Source organism: Lissotriton helveticus, chromosome 9, assembly GCF_964261635.1.
Source record: "Lissotriton helveticus chromosome 9, aLisHel1.1, whole genome shotgun sequence".
NCBI lineage: Eukaryota > Metazoa > Chordata > Amphibia > Caudata > Salamandridae > Lissotriton > Lissotriton helveticus.
The window spans coordinates 273,558,745-273,586,571 of record NC_136070.1 but is presented as its reverse complement, the minus strand read 5'-3'; the positions used below and the strand labels follow the sequence as shown (position 1 = coordinate 273,586,571).

The 27,827-nt window shown below is 48.9% G+C and overlaps 1 long non-coding RNA gene across 1 annotated transcript; it reads left to right on the top strand.

Annotated features, from left to right (window-relative positions):
* The first annotated feature begins 12,691 nt into the window (after positions 1-12,691).
* Positions 12,692-27,098, top strand: LOC144782719 (uncharacterized). Its single transcript, XR_013601220.1, has 3 exons — positions 12,692-12,782; positions 23,600-23,870; positions 24,634-27,098. It is a non-coding gene; the product is annotated as an uncharacterized LOC144782719 (long non-coding RNA).
* Positions 27,099-27,827: the final 729 nt, after the last annotated feature.

Below are 27,827 nucleotides of genomic sequence, written 5' to 3'. Positions count from 1 at the left end.
TAGTATAGGAACATATTAATAAGGAAAGCACCCCTTTCTATATTTCAGAAGGAAACAATAGAAGTTCTGCCAACTCAGTTATTTAAGAAGCTAAGAAGAGAAGGCAAGGTTCTTGGCAATAAATGGTAGGTGGGAGTTAAGGAGGGAGATTTAGATAGAGTAGAGTAGAAAATAGCGTAAGACATAATTGTGCTTTTCCTTCCAGGGTCCTGGTGAAAGACGGTCTGCAGGTCGGACTACACGAGAGGCCACCCAAGAAAATCTCTTCTCTTGTTGTTTGTTATTTTATCCAATTTCCCCTTCCCTTTCGGGTAATGACTTTGGAGACTAGTGAATACTAGCTCTGGGTGATTGCTCAAGGGGGATTCGGAAAAAAGGCATCTCTGTTCCTGTGCAGCTACAAGACGTATCCTTTATTTAACGAGTCTGACAACTTGTGCCTTTAAAGTGGAAGAGACTTCAAAGAAAAGCTCCCTGTCCTTCATGCCCTGGCTCCAGACTCACTACAGGGCGGCATGCCGCTCTTTGTGTGGGGACAGCCACAGCCCTTTCAGGTGCAAGTGCCAGCTCCTCACTCTAATCCAGCCCAGCCCAAGAAGGCCCATCAACCAGGTAATGGGCTATTAGGAAGTGCCTGGCATATCAGGCACACTTAAGCTTCCTTTGTGTGTGGCAGTCTAGAGGGAATGCACAAAGCCCAGCTGTCACCCACCCTAGACGTATATTGGAGACAGGCATACGGCACGGAATGGTTTCAGAAAAAGGCCCACTTTCCAAAAGTGGCATTTTTAGACTTGCAACTTAAAATCCAACTTTATTATACATTATGATTTTAAATTATGAGTCCAGGGACACCAAAGTCGAAATATCAATCATGTCCCAATTGGCAATTACACTTACAAAATGTAATAAGGTAATCCCATTTAGCCTATAGGAAAGATAGGTTTTGCAGTAGTGAAAAACGAAATTGGGAATTTTTTCACTATTGGGACATGGGGAGTTTAAAAGTACACTATACCCTGTCCAGTGGGTTATGCAGGGAATACCTTAGGGGTGACTTATATGCAGTGCTTAATTTGTGCCGGTGCTTTTCGGCCACTTTTATTTTAGGGTCGGGTCTACACGCGCTATCAGCTCACTACGTGCACACGGTCTCCCTGGTGAAAAGCTGATAGCGCACGGTAAATCCATACCTGGGTTTCAGTGTTGCCTGGATTTGTGTGTAAAATATGTAAATTTGGATGCCGTTGCCACCCGCCTTATATGGTGGCACACAGAGGGCACCCCCCTCCACCCCCCCCCCCCCCCCCCAGAAACTGCCTGGGTAAGGTCCCTGCCTCAGTTTGACTATTGTTACAAAAAGATGGGTAAACCCATTAGGAAGTCACTGGGACCTGGGTAAGTAGCAGTACAGAAGAAGGGGTCCCAGAACAGAGGGAAAGCACAATAGAAATGACTGATTGTTAAGATAAAGCACAAAAGTAATCAACTTAAGAGTACGTTGTTTTTTAATCACAAAGTACTAACACACATATTTAAGTACAAAGCATGAGTTCATAAGTTCACAAGTTGTAGTGCCCAAAAGGGTAGTGGGGAGGGAAGTGTAAGTGGTAGGAGGTAGTGCAAGGTAAGGAACGTGAAGCAAGTCAAGCGTACTTAATCAAAATAAAACTCTTCAAAACTGGCTTCAGGCGAGAGCCAGACATACGTACAGTAAATGATCATGTAATTCAGATAACCAGACTTCTAGAGTAAGCAGTATAATTTGTGCTAGGGATAGAAGTTGGCAGGAGAGACAGTTGTCTACGTTTCGACTCAGTAGCGGGTACTCTTACGTTTTTTTTGTTTTTTTTTGTAAATCTGTTTATTGGTTTTTCAACACTGAGATCATTGAGAGATACACAAAGAAGAAAAACAAACATACATGTGTTGGAGCTTGAGGCAGCATAGTCATAGATGTAAAAAGGTACAATGAATGCATATTAGAATTCGCTATCATAGGCAACAATAACATAATGACATCAGGGTGAGCACAATGCATGGTGGCACGGCATATTGTCAAGGGGAAAGCATGCACATTGTGGATTAAGCTACAGGAACACACATGGGGTGAGGGCACAGCATGAGCAACAGTGGATATAGTGTAGGCTGACAGTTATTCCTGACAAGTTGCGCTATCCAGTGGGGCATATACTTAGGTAGGAGGCTGAACGGACCGATTTAGAAGAACATTAGTGTGTCAGTAGGTGGCAAGCGACATAGAGCGTCACCTGGCATCAGTGAGATTACGGGCAGTATCTTCCTCCGGGCCATCCTCCTCACCTGTCTGGGCAAGTAGGTAGTCGACTAGGGGGCCCCATATGTCTTTAGGTTGACTTGTGATTGGCAGTAGCTCCGTGAAGGTTACGTGTTGTTCTTGGCTATAGGTCATGTCAGCTAACCATTCCTTGAATTTAGGGGCTCTGCCACGACCCCAACAGCAGGCTACTCGCCGCTTTGCCAAGAGCAGTGCAATATCTAAGAATTTCCTGCAGGATTTAGGGATGTGTAGCGTGTAGCCAAGGAGCATAAGTAATGGGTCGAGAAGTATGGACTCCCCTGTCATAGTCACGAGGGCGTCGTGCACCTGCTGCCAGTAGAGGCGAACAGGAGGACATTCCCAAGCGAGATGTAAGAACCCCGCATGTTCAGCGCGGCAGCGCTCACATCTGTCATTATCAGTCAGTCGAAACTTATGTTTCTTAACCGGGGTGTAGTAAAGTCGCTGTAGGAACTTATAATGTATTATCTTGAGTCTACTGCTACCTGATATTTGGGCCGTGAGGGTACAGCAGTAATGCCATTGTTCATCGCTGAGTTCGATCGCTAAGTCAGTGTCCCAGTGTAGCCGAGCCCTGGTTTCAGACATCGGAATATTCGCCCCGAGTTGTCGATAGAGACCAGAAACTAGGTGTGACCCATCTTGTGAGCATAGCATGAAGTGTAGTGGTTGCGTGTTTTCAGGCTCACTGGGGAAATCAGGTAGGATATCCTTCATCCCTTGGCGTAAGCGCAGATAGTAAAATATATCAAGTGGAGTGCAGACATGGGAGGCAAAGAATAGCTCAGCTGTCTTGAACAGCCCATCTGAGAAGAGGTCACCCCAACATGTGATACGCACACGTTCGCAGAGTAATTGGAAGCCACGTTCCTGTAGAAGTGCGAGGCTAGGATGATATGTCAGTGGCAACCGAGAGGAGTACAGTAGGCGGCAAGATAGTTTCTCAGCTATACGGCGCCAAGCATCCAGAGTGCATGAAACGGAGGTAAGTGGTGTCATTATAGACGATTCTGGGCAATGAAGGAGACCATTGAGTTACCATTTGTTGTCCCCGGTGCCCCTCCACCCCGCTCCCTGCCCAGCCCAACCCCCGTCCCCTCCTGCATCTCCGCTCCTACCCTCCCCACTCGCCACCCCGCTTCCGCCTCCCAGCTGCTCCTCCCTCCCACTAGTAGCTTAGGTTGGTATCGACGAGACGGGGAGCTGTGACTCGACCTGACCTGGTCAGAGCCGCTCGCTCCACCCGCCTCGTGCCTGACCCCCGCCGCCACCGCTGAGCCTTTGGTGTGCCCCTGAGCTGTTGTGCCCCTCAAGGATCTGGTCTTCTTGCGCTGCTGTGCCCCTCAAGGATCGGGTCTTGTGCATCTTTTTATTTTTATTAACTTATTTCTCTGCTGGCCGTTATTGAACTGTTGTGCCTGTTCGTTTGCTCTGCTTTGCTATATTGTCGTGCCCCCTTATTGCTGCCGCCACCGCTGCCCGCTGTAAGTCTGTAGTTTCAGTTTTGTTTCCAGTTACCATTTGTTGTGCCCGGTGCCCCTCCACCCCGCTCCCTGCCGCTGCTCAGCCCAACCCCCGTCCCCTCCTGCATCTCCGCTCCTACCCTCCCCAATCGCCACCCCGCTCCCGCCTCCCAGCTGCTCCTCCCTCGCTCCGCCCCCTCCACTATCCACTTATGACAGTTGCATCTGTGCGCAGCGTTCACGCACAGCGGACGCGCCCTATGCGTGCCAAAGGCGCGCCAAAGGTAAGCCCGTCAACGCCCGTCCGCCCCTGGACCGCGCCCAGCGCCAGACCCCTTGGCCCCTGCAAAAACCACTCCAACCGCCTAACATACGACGCCGCAACCCTCTCTGCACTCAACACCGGCCGTCTCCCCGACTGCCACCGATCCGCCTCAGGACGCACCCATGGACCCTTCACCTGCCAATCCTGCAAATTCGGATGCATGAAGACCCACACTACATCCACAAACGCCAAACAGAGCTCCGACAACAACCACCTGAAGTGCATCCTGCTCAACACCCGATCGGTCCACAGGCACGCCATTGAACTATGGAATCTACTAGACAACACCATGCCGGACATCGCCTTTCTTACAGAAACCTGGATGAACGCCTCATCAGCACCCGACATCGCCATAGCCATCCCGGACGGTTACAAGATCATCCGAAAGGACCGCATCAACCAGACTGGAGGAGGCATCGCCATCGTCCACAAGAAAACCATCCGCATCACGACCAGCTCCGACAACACCCTCACAGCCGCCGAACACCTCCACTTCCAGATACACACCGACCCCAAGACCACACTTAGAGGCACCCTAATCTACAGACCGCCAGGACCCCGCACACAATTCAGCGAAGACATCACTGACTTCATCAGTCCACGCGCCCTCCCCTCCGAGGACTACATTCTCCTAGGGGACCTCAACTTCCACCTGGAAAAGAACAACAACAGCAACACCACCACCCTTCTGGACAACCTCGCCAATCTCGGACTCAAACAACTGGTAAACACCCCCACCCACTACGCCGGACACACGCTAGACCCAATCTTCTCCTCCAGCAAACACGTCTCCTTCAATCACGTCACAGGACTCCACTGGACGGACCACAGCTGCGTCCACTTCAACCTCAGAAAGACCATGACCCACCATCACCCACAACAAGTCCCCCGCAGAAACTGGAACAAACTTACCACCGAGCAGCTCACCACATCACTAAACCAAAACCCTCCTGTCAAATCATCGGACCCAAATCAAGCAGCCATCAATCTCGCACAATGGATCACCCACTGCGCTGACGAATTAGCACCCTTGAAAAAGCAACACAACAAACCAGGTAGCAAAAAAGCCTCCTGGTTCAATGACGACCTCAAGAACTCCAAAAAGAACTGCCGCACCCTCGAGAAAGCCTGGCGAAAAAACCCAACCACAAACAACATGACCGCCCTCAAGGATGACACCCGCAAACACCACCAGATGATCCGATCCACCAAGAAATCAGCATTCTAGGATCGACTCGACAACAACGCCCACAACAGCAAGGAACTCTTCAGCATCGTCAAAGAGCTTACCAATCCAAGCGCCGACACCAACGACATCACTCCCTCTCAAGATCTCTGCGACTCTCTAGCCTCGTTCTTCCACAGAAAAATCGCTGACATACATTACAGCTTCGGCGACCAGCCCACCCCCCTTACCACCGAACTGAAACACCCCACCGCCACCCTTTGCGCCTGGAACCCGATCAGCACTGAAGACACCATCCGCTTGATGAACTCCATTCACTCCGGATCACCAACCGACCCATGCCCCCACCACATATTCAACAAGGCCGACTCCATCATCGCACCCCATCTTCGAGATATCATCAACCGCTCCCTCAACACCGCTACCTTCCCGGAAAGCTGGAAAAATGCCGAACTCAGTGCCCTCCTGAAGAAACCTACAGCAGACCCCACTGAACTCAAGAGCTACCGCCCCATCTCGCTCCTCCCTTTCCCTGCCAAAGTCATAGAGAAGGCCATCAACAGTCAGCTCGCCGCCTTCCTCGAGTCTAACGGCTCCCTCGACCCCTCACAGTCCGGCTTCCGAGCCAAACACAGCACCAAGACCGCCCTCATCGCAGCCACAGACGACATCCGAACACTACTCGACAATGGGGAAACAGCTGCCCTCATCCTCTTGGACCTCTCCGCAGCGTTTGACACGGTCTGTCATAGCACCCTTGTACAAGGCCTCAGCAACGTCGGGATACAAGGAAAAGCACTGGATTGGATCATATCGTTCCTCGCCGGAAGAACCCAGAGAGTCCGCCTCCCCCCTTTCAAATAAGAGGCCACCGAAGTCATCTGCGGCGTACCACAAGGATCATCGCTCAGCCCCACCCTCTTCAACGTCTACATGAGTCCACTCGCTTCCATCACACGCCAACACAACCTCAACATCATCTCCTACGCTGACGACACACAGCTGATCCTCTCCCTCACCAAAGACCCAAACACCGCCAAAACCAACCTACACGAAGGGATGAAAGACGTAGCCGAGTGGATGAAGAACAGCCGCTTAAAACTGAATTCAGACAAGACGGAAGTCCTCATCCTAGGATCATCCTCCTCCGCATGGGACGACTCATGGTGGCCACCGGCCCTAGACAGCACGCCCAAACCAACGGACCATGCTCGCAACCTGGGATTCATTCTAGACTCCTCCCTCTCGATGACCAGACAAGTCAACGCCATATCATCATCATGCTTTAACATCTTACGTATGCTCAAAAAGATCTTCCGATGGATCCCCACCGAAACAAGAAAGATGGTCACCCAAGCACTCGTCACAAGCCGACTGGACTACGGAAACACCCTCTACGCCGGAACCACAGCCAGATTACAGAAAAAACTCCAACGCATTCAGAACTCCTCCGCCCTTCTCATCCTAGACATACCCCGCCACAATCACATATCCGGTCACCTGAGAGACCTTCATTGGCGCCCCGTCAACAAGAGAATAACGTTCCGTCTCCTCACCCACGCACACAAAGCCCTCTACGACCTAGGACCCAAATACCTCAACACGCGCCTGACCTTTTACACCCCCACCCGCCAACTACGATCGTCCAATCAAGCCCTCGCCGCGATTCCACGCATCCGAAGAACCACCATGGGAGGAAGATCTTTCTCTTACTTAGCGGCCAAAACCTGGAACTCTCTCCCCACCCACCTCCGCCTTACACAGAACCACCTCTCCTTCAGAAAACAACTCAAAACTTGGCTATTTGATAAGTAGCGAACCCCCCCCCCCCTCAAGCGCCTTGAGACCCTCCGGGTGAGTAGTGTGCTATACAAATTCTGACTTGACTTGACTTGACTATTGAGTGGGAGGGGATGAACGATCCAGTCCTCCACCGCAAGTTGCGGCATGAAGGGGGTGGGAACCATCCAATGATAAGCATAATGCGCTTGCGCGCTCAGGTAATAAGCCTCGAAATCTGGGACATCGAAGCCTCCTTTGTCGTATGACTGTGTCAGTGCAGACCACTTAAGCCTCGGACCCTTGCCCCCCCAGAACAAGCGACATAATTCTGATTTCAGCGTTTTAAAGAAGAAGGCACCCGGATAGTAAGGTATGTTAAGAAAGAGGTAGAGAAAGCGGGGAAGGACAATCATTTTGATAAGGGACGCTCTGCCAGCCATGGAGAGCGGGAGGGCGATCCAGCGGTCCACCGACGCAGTGAGCTTCGTGATTGCCACGCCGTAATTGGAGCGTAGGGTTTCATCTTTATCACGCGAGATCTGTATCCCGAGGTATCGCAGGTCCGACCTGCACCACTCGAGAGGATAATCGAGGGGAAAATCAGCAACCGCGTCCGTGAGTGGAAAAAATTGCGACTTGGTCCAATTTATGTGCACACCAGACATCCTGCCGAATAGTACAAATTCTCTGAGTAAGGGATTAAGGTTCAAGGCTGGGTATTTGACAAAAAGTGTCATATCATCGGCGTATAATGACACGTCGATCTGGCGCTGGAAGCAGCGTACCGCGCCTTCACGGTGTAGCTGTCGGAGCCTGCACGCAAGAGGCTCAACAGCAATTGCGAATAAAAGTGGGGACAGTGGGCACCCCTGACGGGTACCTCTGGTGATGGCAATGGAATTCGAGAGGCGACCGTTAATGAGGACCCTAGCCATTGGCAGCGTATAGAGCAGCTGAACCCATGAGATAAATAACTTGGGAAATCCCATGCTCGTTAGGACCATGAAGAGGTATGGCCATTCGACCCAGTCGAAGGCCTTAGTGGCGTCGAGGAAAACTGCGGCGGGTACTCTTAAGTTGATTACTTTTGTGCTTTATCTTAACAATCAGTCATTTCTATTGTACTTTCCCTCTGTTCTGGGACCCCTTCTTCTGTACTGCTACATACCCAGGTCCCAGTGACTTCCTTATGGGTTTACCCTTCTTTTTGTAACGTACTTTGAGCAGGCGTGGCCTGCGAGGTTTCCTTCTGTTTGATTAATTCTTACACATAAACATGGTGGAAAGTGAACTTCTCTCCTACACAGAGGATTACATAAACCAACTCTTACTAGATCCAGCCAACATCTTTCTCTCTCCCAACACCCCAGCAATAGATTTCACACGTAATGATAAGGTAGCACATCTGGAACGTTTGGAGAAGAAGCTGATTCGAACCAAACTGCACGGGCATCTGCTCACTAAATATCTTCACTCCAACATCACCCCTGTGGGACTCCAAATCAAAATAGAACCAGCCATTTTTGTGAACGTCCCTAAATTTAGAGAGGTGTTCAGCTTTGTCGCCAACAACTGCTCCCGGCACTGGATGGTGCTGGGAGTAGAGACTGCTGCCGAACAGGTCCAGATCCTCACAAGGGAGATTGCGGCTCTCAAGGCTGAGCTTGCAGGGGACTCTACTCTGGTCAACGCTAAGGAGGCTTTGACACATTTGGATGCCACTTTGAAAGACTTCAAAATCACAACCCAGACCAAAAAACTAGAGAAACTGGCGTGTGACATCCGTTTCTATGATAAAAACAACACCTATCCCTACCTCCAGGAAGACTATTACCATCAAGACAATCAGGGCTGTTTCACAAATCGAGGATGTGGCGGTTTCAGAGGCAGACAGAATTACACTACCTTCTCTGACTCTTCTTACAGCTCCGAGGGTGACACCGAACAAGCTGGCCCTAGTTCGGCCTACAGCTATCAAGAATACAACTACCCACCACAGACCCCTTTTCTAGGAACATGGAGACCACCGAGGGGACGAGGCAACAATTGGTCCAGGGGCCCATCGAGGGGACAACAACCGAACAACATGGAATGGGATGGAGGCAGAGGCAGAGCACAGAAACAGGTCCGCTTTACACTGGAGGAACATGGAGAGAGATCGACCCGCCGGAAGGTTTACAGGTGGTAAGAATTCCACCTACCCCAGTGGTGAATATCTCTGGATATAATCTAAAGGAGAAAGAGATCAGGGTACTCAGCAGAGGACTTTCCTATGTCCTCATGGCTTTGCCCAACCAATTTACCATCAGAACCGAACTCCACAGATTTTTTAGAAAGATCAGACTTCGGTATTTTTTCAGAAACTCAACCTCCCAAACCCGAAAATCCTACACTGGCCTGAGAACTCCTTCCACGTTTGTTCCACCCACCCATACAATGACAAGTAAAATCCTAGCCTATGAGAATGTGGTACGACGGGATGTCCACAAGATTCTGGGTGAACAGAAGTACACCAAATTCAACATTAGTAAGATTGAGAAGACAGCACTGATGGCTTTGAAAGACAACAAAGAGGTGATCATTAAGCCTGCATACAAAGGGGGAGCCATTGTGGTGCAAGATGTCTCTAAATACAAAGAGGAGATTTTCAAACAAATGAATGATGGGGTCAGTTACACGAAACTACCATGTGAACCCTCTAAATAACGCCTGTTTTTGTGATAAAGGAATCCAAAAAAGCCAAGGGACTTTGAGATACAAGGAAACTCCTGTACAACTGGTTCCTTTTAAATGTATATGGCTATTGGATCAGATTGAATTTCAACCAAACTATCATTACTGTTCTCTAAATGGGGTGTTTTTTTATGTGTTATATATTTTTTATGTATCATGTTTTTTTAATATGTTTGTATAATTTTTCTTGACCACGCAGAGTGGACTGTATGTATTGTGGAAACGTTTTTAATACATTGATTGTTTATATCAATTCGGAACCCCTTTCCGAATTTTAAAAGACATTTTTTAAAGAAATTAGATTTCATAATGAATAAAATAATGTAAGCACTTCATTTTAGTGTGTGAATATATGTGGGAATTAGTCTGGCTCCATATGAGCACTGAATGTATGTTGCAATAGTTGAAAGGCTGGTGTGAGGTTAATTATAGGTTTATTCCAGGGATTTCCCTAAGGCACTAACTTAGATCATTACACTACACGCATGACCGATTTTTCTCCAACCTCACTCTCTGAACCTGGGCTGTAACTTCTATCCAGCACAACCCCAGGTACCGACGCGCCTTCACCATCATGTAAGATTGGTACGCGTGATAGGGCCTGAGTTGTTTTATTCATTGTTGGTTGTCCGATATTCATGTATCTATTGCCGTTGTGCTTATCTATTGAGTGTTTTCGCTGACAAACTTTTGCTCCCATCACCTTCCATGATGAGCTTACACTTACCCCTCCTTCTTCCCACCTGGGTCCGTCCCACCATGAGGTCTTTTTATACTTAATAGCGCTTTTTACCACCCTGTGAGTAGGTACGCGCTCCGACATTTGGTGGCTATCTGGGCCTCAATAGTGATGTATCCATGTATAAGTGTGCGGTCGTATTTATTGCCTGTGTGTCCGCATATTGCTTGTGAATTCCTCTTTACCACCCCCTACCTATGGCAACTACATCACTTGGTTCCTTGCTCTTAAGCGCCTTACCACCCTGCGAGGTAGGTATGCACCCTGGGCCTTTGGTGTTGATTGTTTTCTCATTCAGCCCTTACCAGACGGCACGCTCAATTGTAGATGCCGTGACTGTCTTCTGCGACCTTTGTGAGGTCCACATTGCTGCATCAAGGTGCATTTATCTACCCGGCCTTCTGACGTTTTTTGTGATATTGATGATATCCTAATGCACCCCAGTGACTGTAGGATCTTTTTCCAGACATTGTATACATATTACTTTTACCCACTGGAGTCAACATGGATTTAGATTTCTTCTCCAATGGCCATTTTTTCGGCATTTCCATAGTGGGAGAAAACCGTCCCGTGTTAGTCTTTTTTCCCTCTCCTTACGCATAGAGCCTGAGCACTACGTGCACGCGCGCCCGGAGCTGTCAGTTTTGGCTTCTTAAACAGCGTCTGTCTATCGAGTCCCCCGCTCGACTGATAACACAGTCTTGGCTCTGACGGATTGATTCCCTCCTTTCAGCCCCGCTTTGACCGTTGATGCTGTACACACCAAACTATCACTGTTTGGAGTGTAACTCTTGGTCTTATTCATTTTCAGAGACCGCGTTATTTGCCGACCGCTCCCTGGTGGCTCTACAATTCCTATTCTAAATCGATGATATTTAATTTAATTTAATTTAATTTAATTTAATTGTGGGTTTATATAGCGATAGGAATCGACTCCCGGAGGAGTATCTCCACGCTTCGACCGCTGGGGAACCCGTCCTGGCTCACCCTGAGAGATGGTCCCTGATGGGTATCTCTAAGGTGCGACCAAGCATCCCCGGCGGTCTGGGGGGGCCGTTGTGTAGATGAGGCAAGCTGATGCCCAGCGTTGCCGAGTGTGGTTTCTGACTAGAGTAGGCACCGAGGCGAGAATTATCGAGTCCGCTGACCCTGGTCCACGACCCTGCCGCGTCGGGAATCGAACCCTGGTCCCGGGCCGTTCTCTGCTTACGGGTCTGCCGCCTCTAACCAGTGAGCCACACTTCTCCTTTTGCCCACGAACAGTTTTCCTCTGTAAGTTTGAACCCCGCTTTGCTAATGCGTTCCTATTAGATTCATGATTATGTCCTTTAGCCTACTGTGACATCGTGCGCATCATTTTTTACAGATGAGACACTGCCTCCCACCCGAGGACATCAATATGTTTCTCCTTAATACTTCTCTTACGCTTTCCATTGTCTTTATTTTAACTTTGATCCCCTTGAGACCGCCAAGACTGTGTGTTTTTTTTATGTCTCTGCTCTAGGAAGCGTGCCCACCACCCTCCCCCATCCTGAGGAAGACCCCTCTGTAAGGGTCCATTTTCCCTACGCGCTTCGCGGTCGAAACGTAAAGAACTGTCTCTCCTGCCAACTTCTATGCCTAGCACGAATTATACTGCTTATTCTAGAAGTCTGGTTACCTGAATTACATGATCATTTACTGTACCTATGTCTGGCTCTCGCCTGAAGTCAGTTTTGAGGAGTTTTATTTTGATTAAGTACGCTTGACTTGCTTCACGTTCCTTACCTTGCACTACCTCCTACCACTTTCACTTCCCTCCCCACTACCCTTTGGGCACTACGACTTGTGATCTTATGTACTCCTGCTTTGTACTTAAATATGTGTTTTAGTACTTTATGATTAAATAACAACGTACTCTTAAATTGATTACTTTTCTGCTTTATCTTAACAATCAGTCAATTCTATTGTGCTTTCCCTCTGTTCTGGGACCCCTTCTTCAGTTTGACTAACAGCAATCAAAGTGCTAGTGCGCTACCAAAGACTGCTTGAAATGGATTAATAGCCTGGCCCCCTCCCTCCTTGGAGAATTGTCAAGTGTTTACTCCCGAGCCAGACCAATGCAGATTACTGTCTCCACTTTCCGCCCGCCCCAGCACACTGCGCAGCTGCAGCAATAGTCCGTCAACTCAAGAAGCAGGCAGCTTGTCATGCAGAAGCTGGCCTATGATTAAAAGTTTTAATACCGAAAGGCAGTAAGTAATGATTTCATTCTCCTAACATGCACAAGTATGTCTTGTTTAATGTTTGAGGTACATGCCCGGAAAAGTGTTAACTTCTCGTTTCTTGTGCTTTTTTTATGTACCTTTTATAACCTACCCGACAATTATGTTTGCCCGGCTACCGGAGTGAAAATAATGTGTCTGCGTGGTGTTTATACAGTCTTCCAGCTGCGTACCCGCCCTTTCATTTCTTGATGCGCACCGTGTTGTGTTCTTTATTACCGTATTTTGCAGATATTTGAAAAAAGCACGCCTAGCCAAGCATATAAAGAGAAAGTGAAACCAATGGTAATAGGAAATGAGGAAGACGAGTTAAGTTGAAACATGGATGCTGGAGATTGCAGTATTTGTGACACAAGAATTTCAATTACTAAACGATAAACACCGTCATAATTGCTGTTAAGGTTTAAACTATGTCCATAAAAGAATTATTTTTTTTTTATTATTATTATTATTATTAAACAATACCATAATACACACATTTGGTAGACATGAGTGCAATCGAGTATGTAAAAAATGTGTCTTGGAGTTGGTATAATGAAATCGCAGCTCATTACAAGGCAAATTTAATTAATTCTATACACAATAACGTCCACTTTGTGATCAGGACATAGGTTTAAGAATGAAAAAACTCCAGCTTTACAGTGTCAGGTGTAGTATAGTTACCAAGAAAGTGGTTTCCCCAGCAATGGTAACCATGTTAAAAGTGTTCCCCAAACTATTCTCGTGGCTTATTCGCTTAGTTCTGAATTTTGGAAAGGTGGGTAGCTGGGTGGATCACAAATATCTGATCAAATGAGCCTGCGTTTTTCATGATGGCTGCCCACCACTTATGGTGCTCAGAGTCCCTGCTAAGGCGTTCACACAATTCAATACGTGGTCCTTGTACAGAGTATTTGGATGACTTCTTGTAACCTGCGAGACAGGACTCTCACCTTGGATTTTCTTTATTGCATTCTGGGATCTGTAATCTTGGTTTACTTTAATTATACTCATTGTACTAAAACTAGATTACACAGTTCACTAAAACAAAAGCACATGACTGGATTAGTGTTTCCCTTATGATAAAGAGCCGTCAAGTAATACACAACACCATCCCTTGAGATGGATTTTTTAGCAATACCAGTAAAGTACCTTGGTTTCAATGGGTATCGTGGGGGTGATTTTTCCCTGCGATTAAAGCAAACCATCACTTGATCTGCCCATCAACCTTTCCTCCATACAAAACCAGAGCGCACCACGACATGAGCATCATTGCTTTTTTTAACCAGCATTCCACCGGGTTAGAGAGGGCATCAACATTCTTTAGAAAAATTTTATTGGCAAAACAATAAATAACTTTCTGCCTCCATTCTTGTGTATCCGCCCCTTCTTTATTTTGCCTGTCCATCCACTCTTGTCTATATGTCTTTCTTTTCCAGCTCATCTTTCCCCAAATTCCATTTTTTCAACAGTGGCACTCTATTTCCCTCATTTTAGATCCTCTTCCTCTTTCCCCTCTATGTCTCTATCGCTCTCTTTAGCTTGCACCCTTCATAGCACTCCCTCATTATGGCAATTACTTTCTTTTCTTCATGTTTGTCTCTCTCTTTCAGGTTCTGTCTTCTTTTTCTCTAACTCTGTGAGCTAAAAAACGGTGATGGATCAAGCCCTGATCTGTGGACTGGGTAGGAGTGTTCTGCTTAATTCAGACACTCTGTCCATCACCACCCCCTTTTTGAATCGTTTTGGCCACTACGAGTGTGGAAGGGTATGCTCAGACATGAGTCCCTTGCTCACCGCACCATCAGGATTCAAGCAAGCCGGGCCGAAGACGGCTGTAATGCCAGAAACCGGTCCCCGGAAGCTTGGTCCTTTCCAGTAAAAGAATTGGCTTGGTAGTTTGGTCTGCCCTGTTCCCATGATGCACTGGGCCAGACTAATTTGCATGTAGCCAGGTTCTGAACTGGGATGGTGCAGTGAGCTAAAAAACGGTGATGGATCAAGCCCTGATCTGTTGACTGGGTAGGAGTGTTCTGCTTAATTCAGACACTCTGTCCATCATCACCCCCTTTTTGAATCCTTGCAGTGGGTGGTCAGGTGATGCACCTTGCAGTGGGTGGTCAGGTGGTGCACTTTGCTGTGGGTGGTCAGGTGGTGTACTTTGCTGTGGGTGATCAGGTGGTGTACTTTGCTGTGGCTGTTCAGGTGGCACACCTTGCAGTGGGTGGTCAGGTGGCGCACCTTGCAGTGGGTGGTCCGGTGGTGCACCTTGTTATGGGTGGTCAGGTGGTGTACGTTGCTGTGGGTGGTCAGGTGGTGTACTTTGCTGTGGGTGGTCAGGTGGTGTACTTTGCAGTGGGTGGTCAGGTGGCACAGCTTGCAGTGGGTTGTCAGGTGGCGCACCTTGCTGTGGGTTGTCAGGTGGTGTACTTTGCAGTGGGTGGTCAGGTGGCACAGCTTGCAGTGGGTTGTCAGCTGGCGCACCTTGCTGTGGGTGGTCAGGGGGCGTTGTATGCTCAGTCCTCCAGCCTGCACCCTGTGCTTCTCTGGAAAGGCCCCCCGTTTACCAGAGGATCACAGAGCTTGTTGAGGTAGAGCCGTGATCTCGGGTGATGGAAGCCCCCGCCTACAGGGCCTTGAAATCTAACCAATCAGCCTCGGGTGATGTAGAATTATGCGGCGAGGGCGCCCTCTATGTGCCACAAAGGCTGTTTCACCAGAGCTGCAGGATTTGTGCCAGCAGCTGCACAAATCCGATGTAAAAGTCTTATATTAATCCACAGGGCCCCAGTGGGCAGCCACCGGGTTATCTGAAGCACCATATCATTGTACACCATGTCCTGGGATGCTGAGGTCACCTGAGAGGTGACGTCTGATCCCACCTCATAGCAGAAGGAAAGAGGTCAGGGAGAGCCAGCCCCTCCCCCACCTCCCCCACCCCCAGACATTTTCAGCATGATAGACTTCCCTTCCTACAGATTTACGACCCCCCCCATCACCGACACCCTTTCAGGAGGGAGCTAGGCGCTCTTCCAACAAACAGGCACATGTCCTCCACAGCACCTGGGTGTCTACAATTCTATTTTTTTTCACGTTTTATATTTTAAATCAGGATCCAAACTGAGATTCACGTTCTGATGACCTGCATTGTATGCAAAACTACGTATCTGTACAATTTAATGTATTGTTTATCATTTGTTTAAAAGCTATTTAGATTTTAATTGATTTTCTCTGTCCCAGGAAACAAGTCAGCACAATGCTTAAACATATCTTTAAGTCTTGTCTCACAGCATACATAACAAACATATTGATAGTGACACTGATAATCATGTCGTCTTATGTCATGCTCACGTACAGCCATTGTTTGGATCTCTAAGTCTACCTTAATCTGTAAAGCTATAACTACTGCTACGCAAAATTTGTGAAGCGCTCTTATGCCTTCCGGTCAATTTCGCGCTATATAAAACTCCACAAATTAGTGCTCTATATTCTCTTCGAAGACTCTCTCTCTCACTCCCGGTCGGTCTTATACAAAGGAATATGTCCAAGCTGTGATGCAAATACTATACTCAACCAGCCCAGGGAATTTCACTTTTACAATACAATTATTTCGGCATCCAAATAGAGTGGAGTTTATTTAAACACTTGGGCAAATCATTGAACATGTGACTCCGTTTTTTGTCCTGATCTCTCTGTTTTTCTTTGTCGTTGCCTCTCTCTCTGTCACACTTACCTATCTCTTTGTGCCTTTGTCTTTTTATTTTCCATCTCTCTCTCTCCTTCTTATTCGTGCTCTCTCACAGTTTCACGTTATGTGTGTCTCAGTCCCGTCCAAGCCGTGCCCGCTGAATGACGGACGGCTGAGGGTCGTTGGTAGCAATTTCCAACAGTGTGCGCGCGGCGCCCCTGGCACCTCATTACGGCGCACCGGGGTGCCGCGGCGCACAGTTTGGGAACCACAGGGCTAGCTGTTTGCAGTGTGTCGGGAGCGACACTTTGGAGCGTGTTGATGCTGATAATCATTTTACTTTACATTTAACCTTTACTGCACTGTTCCTGCTTTTGGCTGGCTATTACCTGCTTCCTGCCGGTCCAGACTTTTGGCGATGGAACATCAACCAGCAGTCTTTTATTTTGGCGATTACACAGCAGCCAGAAACAGTGCACCTGCGCCAGATGTGTAATGTGTAAATGTAATTGTGGAGTGTAATTATGGACCGGGCTGTTTAACAGGACATGGACATTTTGCGTTTACTTTGCTGGCACTGTGTCTATCTCCTGGGCACCACAGGCTGGGAACAAAGGCGCTTCCAAAGTGTTACCATCAGCGACAGTGGACGAGACAGATGGCTATACCATGCAGCGTGTGTACCGTGCCCGGGAGGCTGGTGTCATCTGGCTGTGGTGAAGGACGCAGCATTTTTCAATTATTTGGTGTCTAAATACAGATCTCCCAGTAGAAGCCGTAGATCCACAAGTGTTGAGTTGGGAGAGCCACGCGCAACAAAAGAAAAGACGCACAGCCGCCAATGGTAAATATCAAGCTCAGCGTGCCACACAGGAAAAAAAATAACATTGCCTTCCTCGCGCTTCTAAGGAGCAACGCAAGCTAATGCAATCAAAACCATAACAGAACACACCCAACATTTCAACAACAATTAGAAGAAGAACAACATGTCAGGGAAGTGGGGTTGGTGAAGTACTTAGATGTTGTACCTCCATTGCAACAGCAGCTACAACAAACAAGCATTTGCAATGCAATAGGTCTCGCATTTGCAAGAGTTTAAGCTAATTGCATTGTAAATGACCATGCCTTTTATTTATCAGTTTTAAAAAACAACATATAAATAAAAGGCATTTACAAATACCAATAGCTCAAACTTTCGCAAATGCGAGACCTATTGCATTGTAAAGGCTGCATCTGCGCCTTACGCAGCCTGCAATCTGCGATGCTGTCACGACCAGTGAAAGTTAGGAGACGGTAAGACTATAGCTATGCACTGCTACAATTAAGACGTTAGTAGTGAACGTGTTATTTAAAAGAAGGGCATAATTATATATTTGTTTTTCCTAACTTTTGCATTACCTTCAAATACAGCTACCCCACTGGCATGCTGATCCATACAACAGCTGACGGTTGCCACATTTATGCAAGGACAGGGTGGGGAGACATTGAGCTCAGCCTTGCAGCATGTCCGAGCGGGGGGGGGGGGGGGGGGGGGGGAGCAGGCACAATTCATGTCAGTGACACGCCCAGAAACCGGAAAGTTGTGCTGCAACTAAATATATTTGCAATTGTTTGGGATTAGTAGACTGAAATGCCACAGTTCAGGGACATAAAAATGCATCACTAGATATGACGCGTTGAAATATAATTTCGTTTGTCGCTTATCCTTTCACCTGACTGTTGGGACCTAGTTAGTGACTGCGCCAAAGTGCCTGAAAGTGAACTCACTGCCTTTCATTTCCTGCCATCTACAGGGCCGGACTGAGAACCAAAACCGGCCCTGACCACGTGCTCGGCCGGCCCCCTGGGGCTGCGACCAAGCTCTTTGGCGGGGCCGGTTTTCGGCCGATTTTGTTACAGGGCCGATTTTGCAGCTATCCTGCAAAAACGGTCCTGTAACAAAAACGGCCCCCAGGGCCAAAAACGGCGCACCGGGGGATTGCCCCGTGGGATTGCCCCGTGCCTGCAACGGCCAGTCCGGGCCTGGCCATCTACAACACAGACAGTAAATCCAAAGCTAAAAGAGGCGTTTGAAAACTGTCAGTGCTGGAAGAGAAGTTTACTAATGCAGTTGCTTTCAGTTGTAGCTGTAAATGGAGAGGGTTGATGAAAAAGAACAGCTTTCAAAGATGCTTTATTTCCGATGTCGTGCACTATCCGATTGCAACATCGGAAATAAAGCATCTTTGAAAGCTGGTCTTTTTCATCAGCCCTCTCCATTTGCAGCATTCTGAAAGCCACTGCATTAGTAAACTTCTCGTCCAGCCCTTGTACTGTGCCGTTTGAGAGGTTAAAGCAGGAGCCTGGGCTACTTCCATGACAACGTGAAGAGGATACTTTAATATATTAATGAAAGAAAGGGGCTTCAGAAGGCGAGGTCAGTGGACACACATAAGGAAACACAGGCAGATGGAGGGGGAGAGGGCATATAAATGGAGAGAGAGCGTGGGGGCAATGACTAGAGAATAATAAGGAGGAAAAAAAGAAAAAAAAATCGCAGAAATGCCAGAGTGAGCCAGGAATGACAGGGAGGAGAGAGGCAGAGTGAAATATGAGCTGCAAAGACAGCCAGCGCTTGGCTTTATACAGACCTGCTAACAAAGCACTCTAAAAAGGAGGGAGTGGGGAAATTGGCTTTGGGGCAGGAAGAGACGGCTGTGAGAGGAGAAGCAAGCATCGTGGTGGTCATCTTGAGGTTTAAAAAATATTTACAGGGCAGTTGCTAAAGCTCTCAGTCACCATGATCATCATTTGGAGCAGAAATCACAGCATGCCTCCTCTTGTCTTTACTCTCAATTCTTACACTGTGGAGATGGGACCAACTTTGATGTTTACTGCATCGTGCAAGGACAATAAACAGTTCAAACATTTTCATTACTCAACATTGCATGTTTTCAGAAAACTTCAATGTTCATGGCCTCAATTTAACTGCAGAGATTTTTTTTAAATCTTAAAATGCTGGTAGAGATTATACTGATTTAAATACCTCAGACTTATTACTGGCTTGAATTGTATTTAGTTTTTTCTGCACCAGAAAAAATCATAAGGCTCTTTGCCCTGGCAGCGAGGCTCGGGTACCCGTGCCCTAGTGGTGCACCCGCTGGGGAGGGGTTCCCTCAGAGGGCACTGCGGCCGTCCCTGGCATGGCCAGGTGTGTAGTGTGGTGGTATGGGTACAGACATGGACACTAGGACCCGGGAAAGGGAGGCGAGTAGATAGTGTTTGGAGATCGAGGGAAGGAGTCATTTGCAGGATTAAAAGCGAGATTCAACTATCATTTCGTGTCCTTGCCGTCTGTGGTTAACAAGGGACATGACAAATGCATAAAGTGGGGGTAAGGATGAGGGTCACCTCGGAGGGCACCCCAAACTCACCTGTCTTTCGATCCCCAAACCAGCTGCGTCGGGCGGCCTTGTTCTCTCCTCTGTGGGCGGCTGGTGCTCCACCATGGCTGCGGAGAGGGGCCGCATTACTTCGGAGGGCACTGCCACCGTCCATGGTCCTGACCCGGGCCCTCTGGCTGTGGGCACAGAGAGGGTCTCTTCGGAGGGCACTGCCGCTGTCCTTGGCACGGCCCCGTGCTCTACTCGCTCTCCTGCCAGGGGCACAGTCTCTTTGGAGGGCTCTGTCGCCGTCCTTGGCCCATGTCATACTCTTGCAGCTGCCGGGGCCGGGTCTTCTGGGAGGGCACCTTTGCCGTATTTTCTGGTACAAGTGCCCTGCTAGTGCTCCTGCCCAGAGCTGGGTCACGCAGAGGGATTTTCCATCGATTCGGTCAAACTTCTGCCACTAGCGCGCAGTTGGATTTTTAGTGTGAGTCCACCGAGGCGCTAGGTTTTGTTTCAAGCCAGTTCCGGCTCTCACATTTTAAAGCGCAGGACCCTCACCCCTCTCGCAGGCCCGCCCCCTTATTTAGTCAGCGCTGTGCAGCTTTTGGACATCCCAGTGCGAACTGCGCGCGCTTAGCCCACGCCTCTGATCTTGTCACAGTGGGTGAGTACTGGGTACTGTCGTCGCTGGACTCACTACCTCTACAGCCGCCGGAAGCGCCGGCACAGCTCTCACCGATTCCCTCGGAGGCGACGGCTCCCTGGACAGCGCCCCTGCTCTCTGGGACACTCTCATCTGCCTTGAGGCGATGCCGCTACTCTCTGGCGATTCACTGCCGCCACTCTCGTTATAGCGCTTCAACAAAACTACACAAGTTTAGAACAACGCTAAAATAAACAAGCATCCCCTGCAACTTTCCCCAGCGAACACGGAAGACAGCGAAACCGAAAGCAGCCCGGGCTGAGAGTGAGAGGGCGGGGGCTGTCCACGCATGCGCGCTCCTTGTTATGGTGAACGAAGTCCGGCAGCTGAAGTCCCGGTGTCAGGAGGGGGCCCGGGTGAAGACCAGCACTGCGGAGGGAGTTCGACACTGACCCACTGGCTGATGAGGGAGAGAGGGACACGGAACGCGCGGAAAGAGCCCAGTGAGTGTGGGGGGGGGCTGTGCACATGTGTGTGTGCGTCTGTGTGTGTGTGTGTTTGTGCGTCTGTCTGTCTGTGTGTGTGTATGTGCGCGCGGTGGCGGGGGGTAGCGGGGTGTGTGTCTCTATGGGTACTTGCGTGTATGTGCGCTCGTGTGTGTGACTCAGTGTGTGTGTCTGCTTACAAGGAGCTAAGGACACAGGAGATGGTGAACGCGCGCGTGACCTGATCCGATTCAGGAAGGTTGCGCGTGCACATCAATTGTCTCCTGTCTCCCTTGACTCCTTGAAAGCAGAAACGATTGCAATAGAGTCTTGCAGCGACGATCGCTTCGCGATCGAGTCGCAGTGCGAGACCTAAAAAGTGATTAACAAAAGAGTGATTCTGAAACTGTATACAAAATGTCCTAAGTAAGGTCACGTAAGAGGGGCAGTCCTTATGAGAGGTGACAACAGTAGAAAAGGAGGGACTAAGAATGGACTACAAAGTAATTAAACAATGAAAAAGAAGCATTTACAAAAGAAAGTCAAAGGAGCAAATTGAAAACATGGGTGGGAAATCGGTGCTGCTTAAAGCCCATATTCCTAGACAACACGTCTCGAAGAGACAGCACAAGAGCTGCCTAGGCGGATGTATGACATCACAACGCATATTTTCACAACGCATGCCATTACGACGCAACTTTTACAACGCATACCATTACAACGCATAGTGCTTTGGGGCGCTGGATAGTCAATAGTTTAATTTACTATTCCAACTCCAGTCCCCGTGGATAGTAGGGAAGGTGTTGGATAGTAAATTAAACCTATTCCCTATCCTAGAGCACCCCCCAGCGCAATGCGTTGTAATGGTTTGCGTTGTAAAAGTTGCGTCGTAATGGCACTGCGTAGTAAAAGTTGCGTTGTAAAGGTTGTCGCCCGCCTACTTTTAATTTTCAAAAAATGCTTGATGGTGGCCAATCAATTTCACCAATGAAGAGTAGAGGCATATCCAGCACTTTCTTTAAGACGTTTTTGTCACATAGTATAAATGTGTGCAATTTGAATATTTAGACATGGTATGCCTCGCATCAGTGAAACAGAAATTAAACAACCAGTAAAAGTAAGTGATTGTCCTGAATGTTTGGTGGAACAGGGTCATACAAACTCAAGGTAGTAGAAGTCCAATCTACCAAATAAAATCCAGGAAGAAGGCATCCGCGTATTTCTAATTGCCTCCCCCCATCCCAGCAAATTGAAAACTACCCATAACATCAATGCAAAGTCATGTCACAAGTAAAAATTGCAAAAAGAACAATTGATGGACAGAATGCAGAACAATGTCATACATTCACCCCAGTACAGAGATCTGGGCCTAAATCCATTGTTTTTTTTGCTCACCATGCCATTCCAGTTTGGACCCAGCCATATGTAAATCAGTCTTGACCTTGTGCCCAATGGGAACAGTCTAACCCGAACTGCCGGGCCAGGTCCTCCCTAGACTGGAAACAAGCATACTAGGACCGGTTTCGGGTTTCAGCCCTCATCAGCCAGGATAGCTTGACTCCAGTGGCATGGAGAGCACGGAACCATGTCTGTTCATACCCGTCTCACTCGGGGTGACAAATGCAAAAAGAACAATTGATGGACAGAATGCAGAACAATGTCATACATTCATCCCAGTACAGATATCTGGGCCTAAATCCATTGTTTTTTTGCTCACCATGCCATTCCAGTTTGGACCCAGCCATATGCAAATCAGTCTTGACCCTGCACCCAATGGGAACAGTCCAGCCCGAACCGCCAGGCCAGGTCCTCCCTGGACTGGAAACAAGCATCCTAGGACCGGTTTCGGGTTTCAGCCCTCATCAGCCAGGATAGCTTGACTCCAGTGGCATGGAGAGCACGGGACCCACGTCTGGGCATACCCGTTCCACTTGAGGTGACAAATGCAAAAAGAACAATTGATGGACAGAATGCAGAACAATGTCATACATTCACCCCAGTACAGAGATCTGGGCCTAAATCCATAGTTTTTTCGCTCACCATGCCATTCCAGTTTGGACCCAGCCATATGCAAATCAGTCTTGACCCTGCGCCCAATGGGAACAGTCTAACCCGAACTGCCAGGCCAGGTCCTACCTGGACTGGAAACAAGCATCCTAGGACCGGTTTCGGGCTTTCAGCCTGGCACACGACCTGCCTTCTGTTGAGGAATTTCTGTTTGTGAGTCCATGTCCCTCAATGCGACTCCCATGACAGAGTTATCTATTTACAGGGCAGGGACATTGAGTGCTGCACAGTCTTGTTCGCCAAGAGTCCACCCCCAGACACAGGTTGATATGTGATGTATGTTTTGCTCTACCCAAAAATGGACTGGAGATGTTTGCAGGCCACATAGGGGTTTCAGTGCTGGCCTCCTGCATGTGTGTGAGATGTGCATGGACTGTGTCCCCCCTCACAACTGCATGCAATCACATCAGCCTATCCCATGCAGGTGTCCCATGTGAGATGTACCCTAGTCTCTGATGGACATATCGTTGAATTTGTAATGACTTTGTATCTGATGGATGTTGGTACATTACACTGTGTCACTGATAATTTCCCCCGCTTGTCTCCCATGCCTGCAGCTCAAGGTACACCAGCGTAAGGCCCTGTGGAGGGCCATTGCAGCCAAGGTGCGAGCTCTGGGGGCCTCTAACCAACGGCGCACCCGCTGCCACAAGAGGTGGGGCAACATCAGCTGGCTGGCGAAGAACGTGGCAGAGATGACCTTGGGGTTGCTTCCTCGCACTAGGCATTTGGCACGGCGCAGTATGACACCACTAATGGCACGCATCTTGTCTGTGACTCAGCTTGAGCTGGATGCACATTTGAAGGAGCATAAGCAGCAAGGCAGGGGTGAGTATATGGGGAGGGTGACTTTGGCTGGGAGTTGCTGCATGTGTACAGAGCCTGTGCCGGCGCTGGCCTATGTGATGTTGGTGGTGTGATGCAGTGGCATGTAAGTGGCTGCTGGGCTGGGTGCCAGTGTCATACATTTGCCCTTCCTGTACTTACAAAGGTAATGCTCCATGTCGTGCATTTCCATTGCAGTCTGAGTTGTGCTCTACAGGTTTCTTCAGCATTGGGGTAGTCTGGGAAATCACATTGGGAGTGTACGGCAGTGTTTCTAATCTGAGTATGCCTTCATCAATGCGTCCATTGCATGCACCCAGATTGTTGAGGCCTAGACATCTGACAACAATGTGTACCAGTCTTTGGGCCCCAAAGTACAACATGGTGGTTGGCATGGGCTCTTCGTCATTGTGGACTGTCATGTTGTAGTCTGTGTCTGTGTTGTCCCCTCCTGTTCCATCCAGATCTGTCAGTGGCAACAAGTGGTGTGCCCCCATCATGTCCCTAGGTGTGCGCAGAGGTAGTAGTGTGTCTGGTTGAGTAGAGCCGCAAGCTGGGTGTTGTGCTGTGTGGCCATCTCATTGCTCAATCATGACTGAAAATCTGGGTTCCACACACTATTTGGGTCTATGTAGTGAGTTGCTGCGATGTGATTGCAGAGGGTGGTGTGCAACATGTGTATTTGGTAATCTTTTGTAATGCATTGCTTGCATAGGTTTGTTGTGTTGCTGCCACTGACCTAACCCTGTATCTCTCCCTCATGCAGAATCTCCTGTGGTCACAGAGGGACAGGAGCCGGACACCAGTGGGGGTGAAAGTAGTACAACAGCTGCACAGGAGCCCAGTGACACAGATGTCACCAGCGCCTCAGAGGGGAACCAGAGTCTGCAGGAGGAATCTCAGCCTGACGCAAAGTACCACATCATCTGATGCCAGCTGGGATGCATCCATGTTGGTGGGCACAGGGAACGGGGACTCTGCATTATCTTCAACCATGCAGCAGCCAGTACCTACCCTGCCAACCACTTTCTCTGGTGCTGCCCGTGTCCGGCTCAGTAAGAGGGGTCGAGTTTCCTTCACACATGGCACCACTGCCCTTGCCCCCCCTGCTGCCATCAGTCAGTGCAGCTTTTGCGCCAGCTGTGTGTAGGCCAGACAGCTCTCCTCAATGCCTTCATTGAACATGACAAAAAATTGGCCCAGGTGGTTGCTTTCATGGAGGGCATACATTCAGACGTGGGTCCTCCACAGTGACCTCTGCCCTTCAACAGGCACATACTCCCAATCCAGCTCCGGGGCCTTTGTCCACCACCCAGGTTGTGGCACCGTCTGATGATAGTGACCACGATCCACAGACCTCATAGTCACAATACAGCACACGGAGCACACAGCATCAACAACCCAAGCGGTCCCGGCTGCAGACACCATCCCCACAGAAGAGCAAAGCCACCCCAGAGCGCAAAGACAAAAGCCCATCAGGCTACACCAAAGCCCAAAAACCAAGGAAGCAGACCTCAAGCTCACATCCCTCAAAAGCATCCCCAGCCAAGGACTCTCCTGTCCCTAAAGAATCTCACAAAGAGAAACATACAGTTTATGTGCCCACCGAGAAGGTGGTGCATGGCAAGTGTACACCTAAGAAGGGCTCCAAGGCAGATTCACCCACCACCTCGACTCCCATTCCAAGCCCAGTGAAGCAGGGGAAGGTTGGCACTAAAATGGTAACACCTAGAAAACAGGGGATGGAGGGGCAAAGGCGAGGCCAGGGGAAGCGTTCCGCTAGATCAAGCACATCCCTAGATGGAGTGCCAGCGTCTGCACCTGATGCAGCTTTGGTGGTGAGTGTGCCTGTTGTGTCCACGCCACCTCTAAATGATCCCAAGTCAGGTAAGCCATTTAGAATCCCCAAGAAGTGGAAAGGCACCCCTCCACAATCTCCCAGCCACACTGTGTCTCACGTCAGCATGACTCCACCTCTTCGTGCCACTACACTACCTGGTCCAAGGAGCCCTCCAGCTTGCCAAGCCACTGATAGCTCTACCTCAGCTGGGTGCTCTCTCCGTGGTCAACTGCTCCTACTGTCCCCGAGACACAGCCAGCTCCCAGTCCACCTGACAGCCAAGTCTGAGTGGTAGTCCCTCTCACTCACCTGTCTCTCACACAGGTGGGCATGTACTGCCCATTGTTACCCCCTGACTGTGTTGCTGATCAGGTAAAGGTACAGTCACACTATTATCTTTGCAGCCTCGCATGTACTCGCTCTGCACTTAGCCCTGGACACTGGCCTTGGTGCTCTTTGCTGTGTTGGACTATTCCCTGTGAAACCTCTCATGTACTCGCTCTGCACTTTTCCCTGGACACTGGCCTTGTTGCTCTTTGCTGTGTTGGACTATTCTCTGTGCAGCCTCTCATGTACTCGCTCTGCTCTTCGCCTGAACACTGGCCTTGTTGCTCTTTGCTGTGTTGGACTATTCCCTGTGCAGCCTCTCATGTACTCGCTCTGCACATGGCCCTGGACACTGGCCTTGTTGCTCTTTGCTGTGTTGGACAATTCCCTGTGCAGCCTCTCATGTACTCGCTCTGCTCTTGGCCCTGGACACTGGCCTTGTTGCTCTTTGCTGTGTTGGACTATTCCCTGTGCAGCCTCTCATGTACTCGCTCTGCACTTCACCCTGGACACTGGCCTTGTTCCTCTTGGCTGTGTTGGACTATTCCCTGTGCAGCCTCTCATGAACTCGTTCTGCACCCTGAACTGGCCACTGGCCTTCCTGTTTTTCCCTTGCCTGTGGAGATTCACATGTACATGCTCTGCACCCTAAACTGGCCACTGGCCTTCCTGTTTTGCCCTTGCCTGTGCAGATTCTCATGTACTCGCTCTGCCCCCTGAACTGGCCACTGGCCTTCCTGTTTTGCCCTTGCCTGTGCAGATTCTCATGGACATGCTCTGCACCCTGTACTGGCCACTGGCCTTCCTGTTTTGCCCTTGCCTGTGCAGATTATCATGTACTCTCTCTGCACCCTGTACTGGCCACTGGCCTTCCTGTTTTGCCCTTGCCTGTGCAGATTCTCATGTACTCGCTCTGCATCCTGAACTGGCCACTGGCCTTCCTGTTTTGCCCTTTCCTGTGCAGAATCTCATGGATATGCTCTGCATTTTGTGCCTTGTTCTTCTCTAATGTTGGTGCCTATCTGTGCAAGATGTGAATAAAGACAGTGACTCCGGTTGTCTGTTTTGTCAGTGTCCTTACTGAATAAAGTTATTTTGGTGTGTGTATATGGTTGACTGTGCCCCATGCTCTGTGTGCCACTTCAACATTGCCAATGTCTTTGCTTGCCTTCTCTTTTTTACAGGGGTGACAGGGACTTCAGTTCTTCCTGATACTTGTGTGGTCTATGATGTCAATTGTACCTGTGATGCAGTTGTCATTTACATGATTTGTTAATGTTAGCTATATTCTTCACATGTCAGGTTGGGGGGCACTGCCAGCACAGAGTGTGATTATGTCCACAGGTTTGCAGGCAGGCGGGCCAGTGTCATCATGTATGTGTGTTCTTCCTTTACGTGTGCCCAGCAGTGTATGTGTGTGGTCATCTTGTGATGGCCAGTCATCCTGGTCCCATGGCCTACCTTAAATCTGTGCTCATGGGTAGTCAAGAAGTGTGCAGTGTGAAGGGGGTGACTCTGTAGTGAGTGTTGATGTGTGTGTGCCCCTGCATTGTCAACTATACACATGTGTCACCCATGAGTTGGGTGCCTGTTGTTTGGATTGTTCAGCCCTGTGGATGTGATTGTATGCACATGTGTGAGTTGAACGTTGTGCACTGTGCAGTGTGTTGGTGTGTCAATGCAGTTCTGTCTGACTCCTACTTGTTGTTTTTGTCACTTGTGAGTATGCAGAGTGTGTGGCTGGCACGTCAGTGTTGTGTTTTGTTGTTCATCTATGTGTCTTGATACTGTTT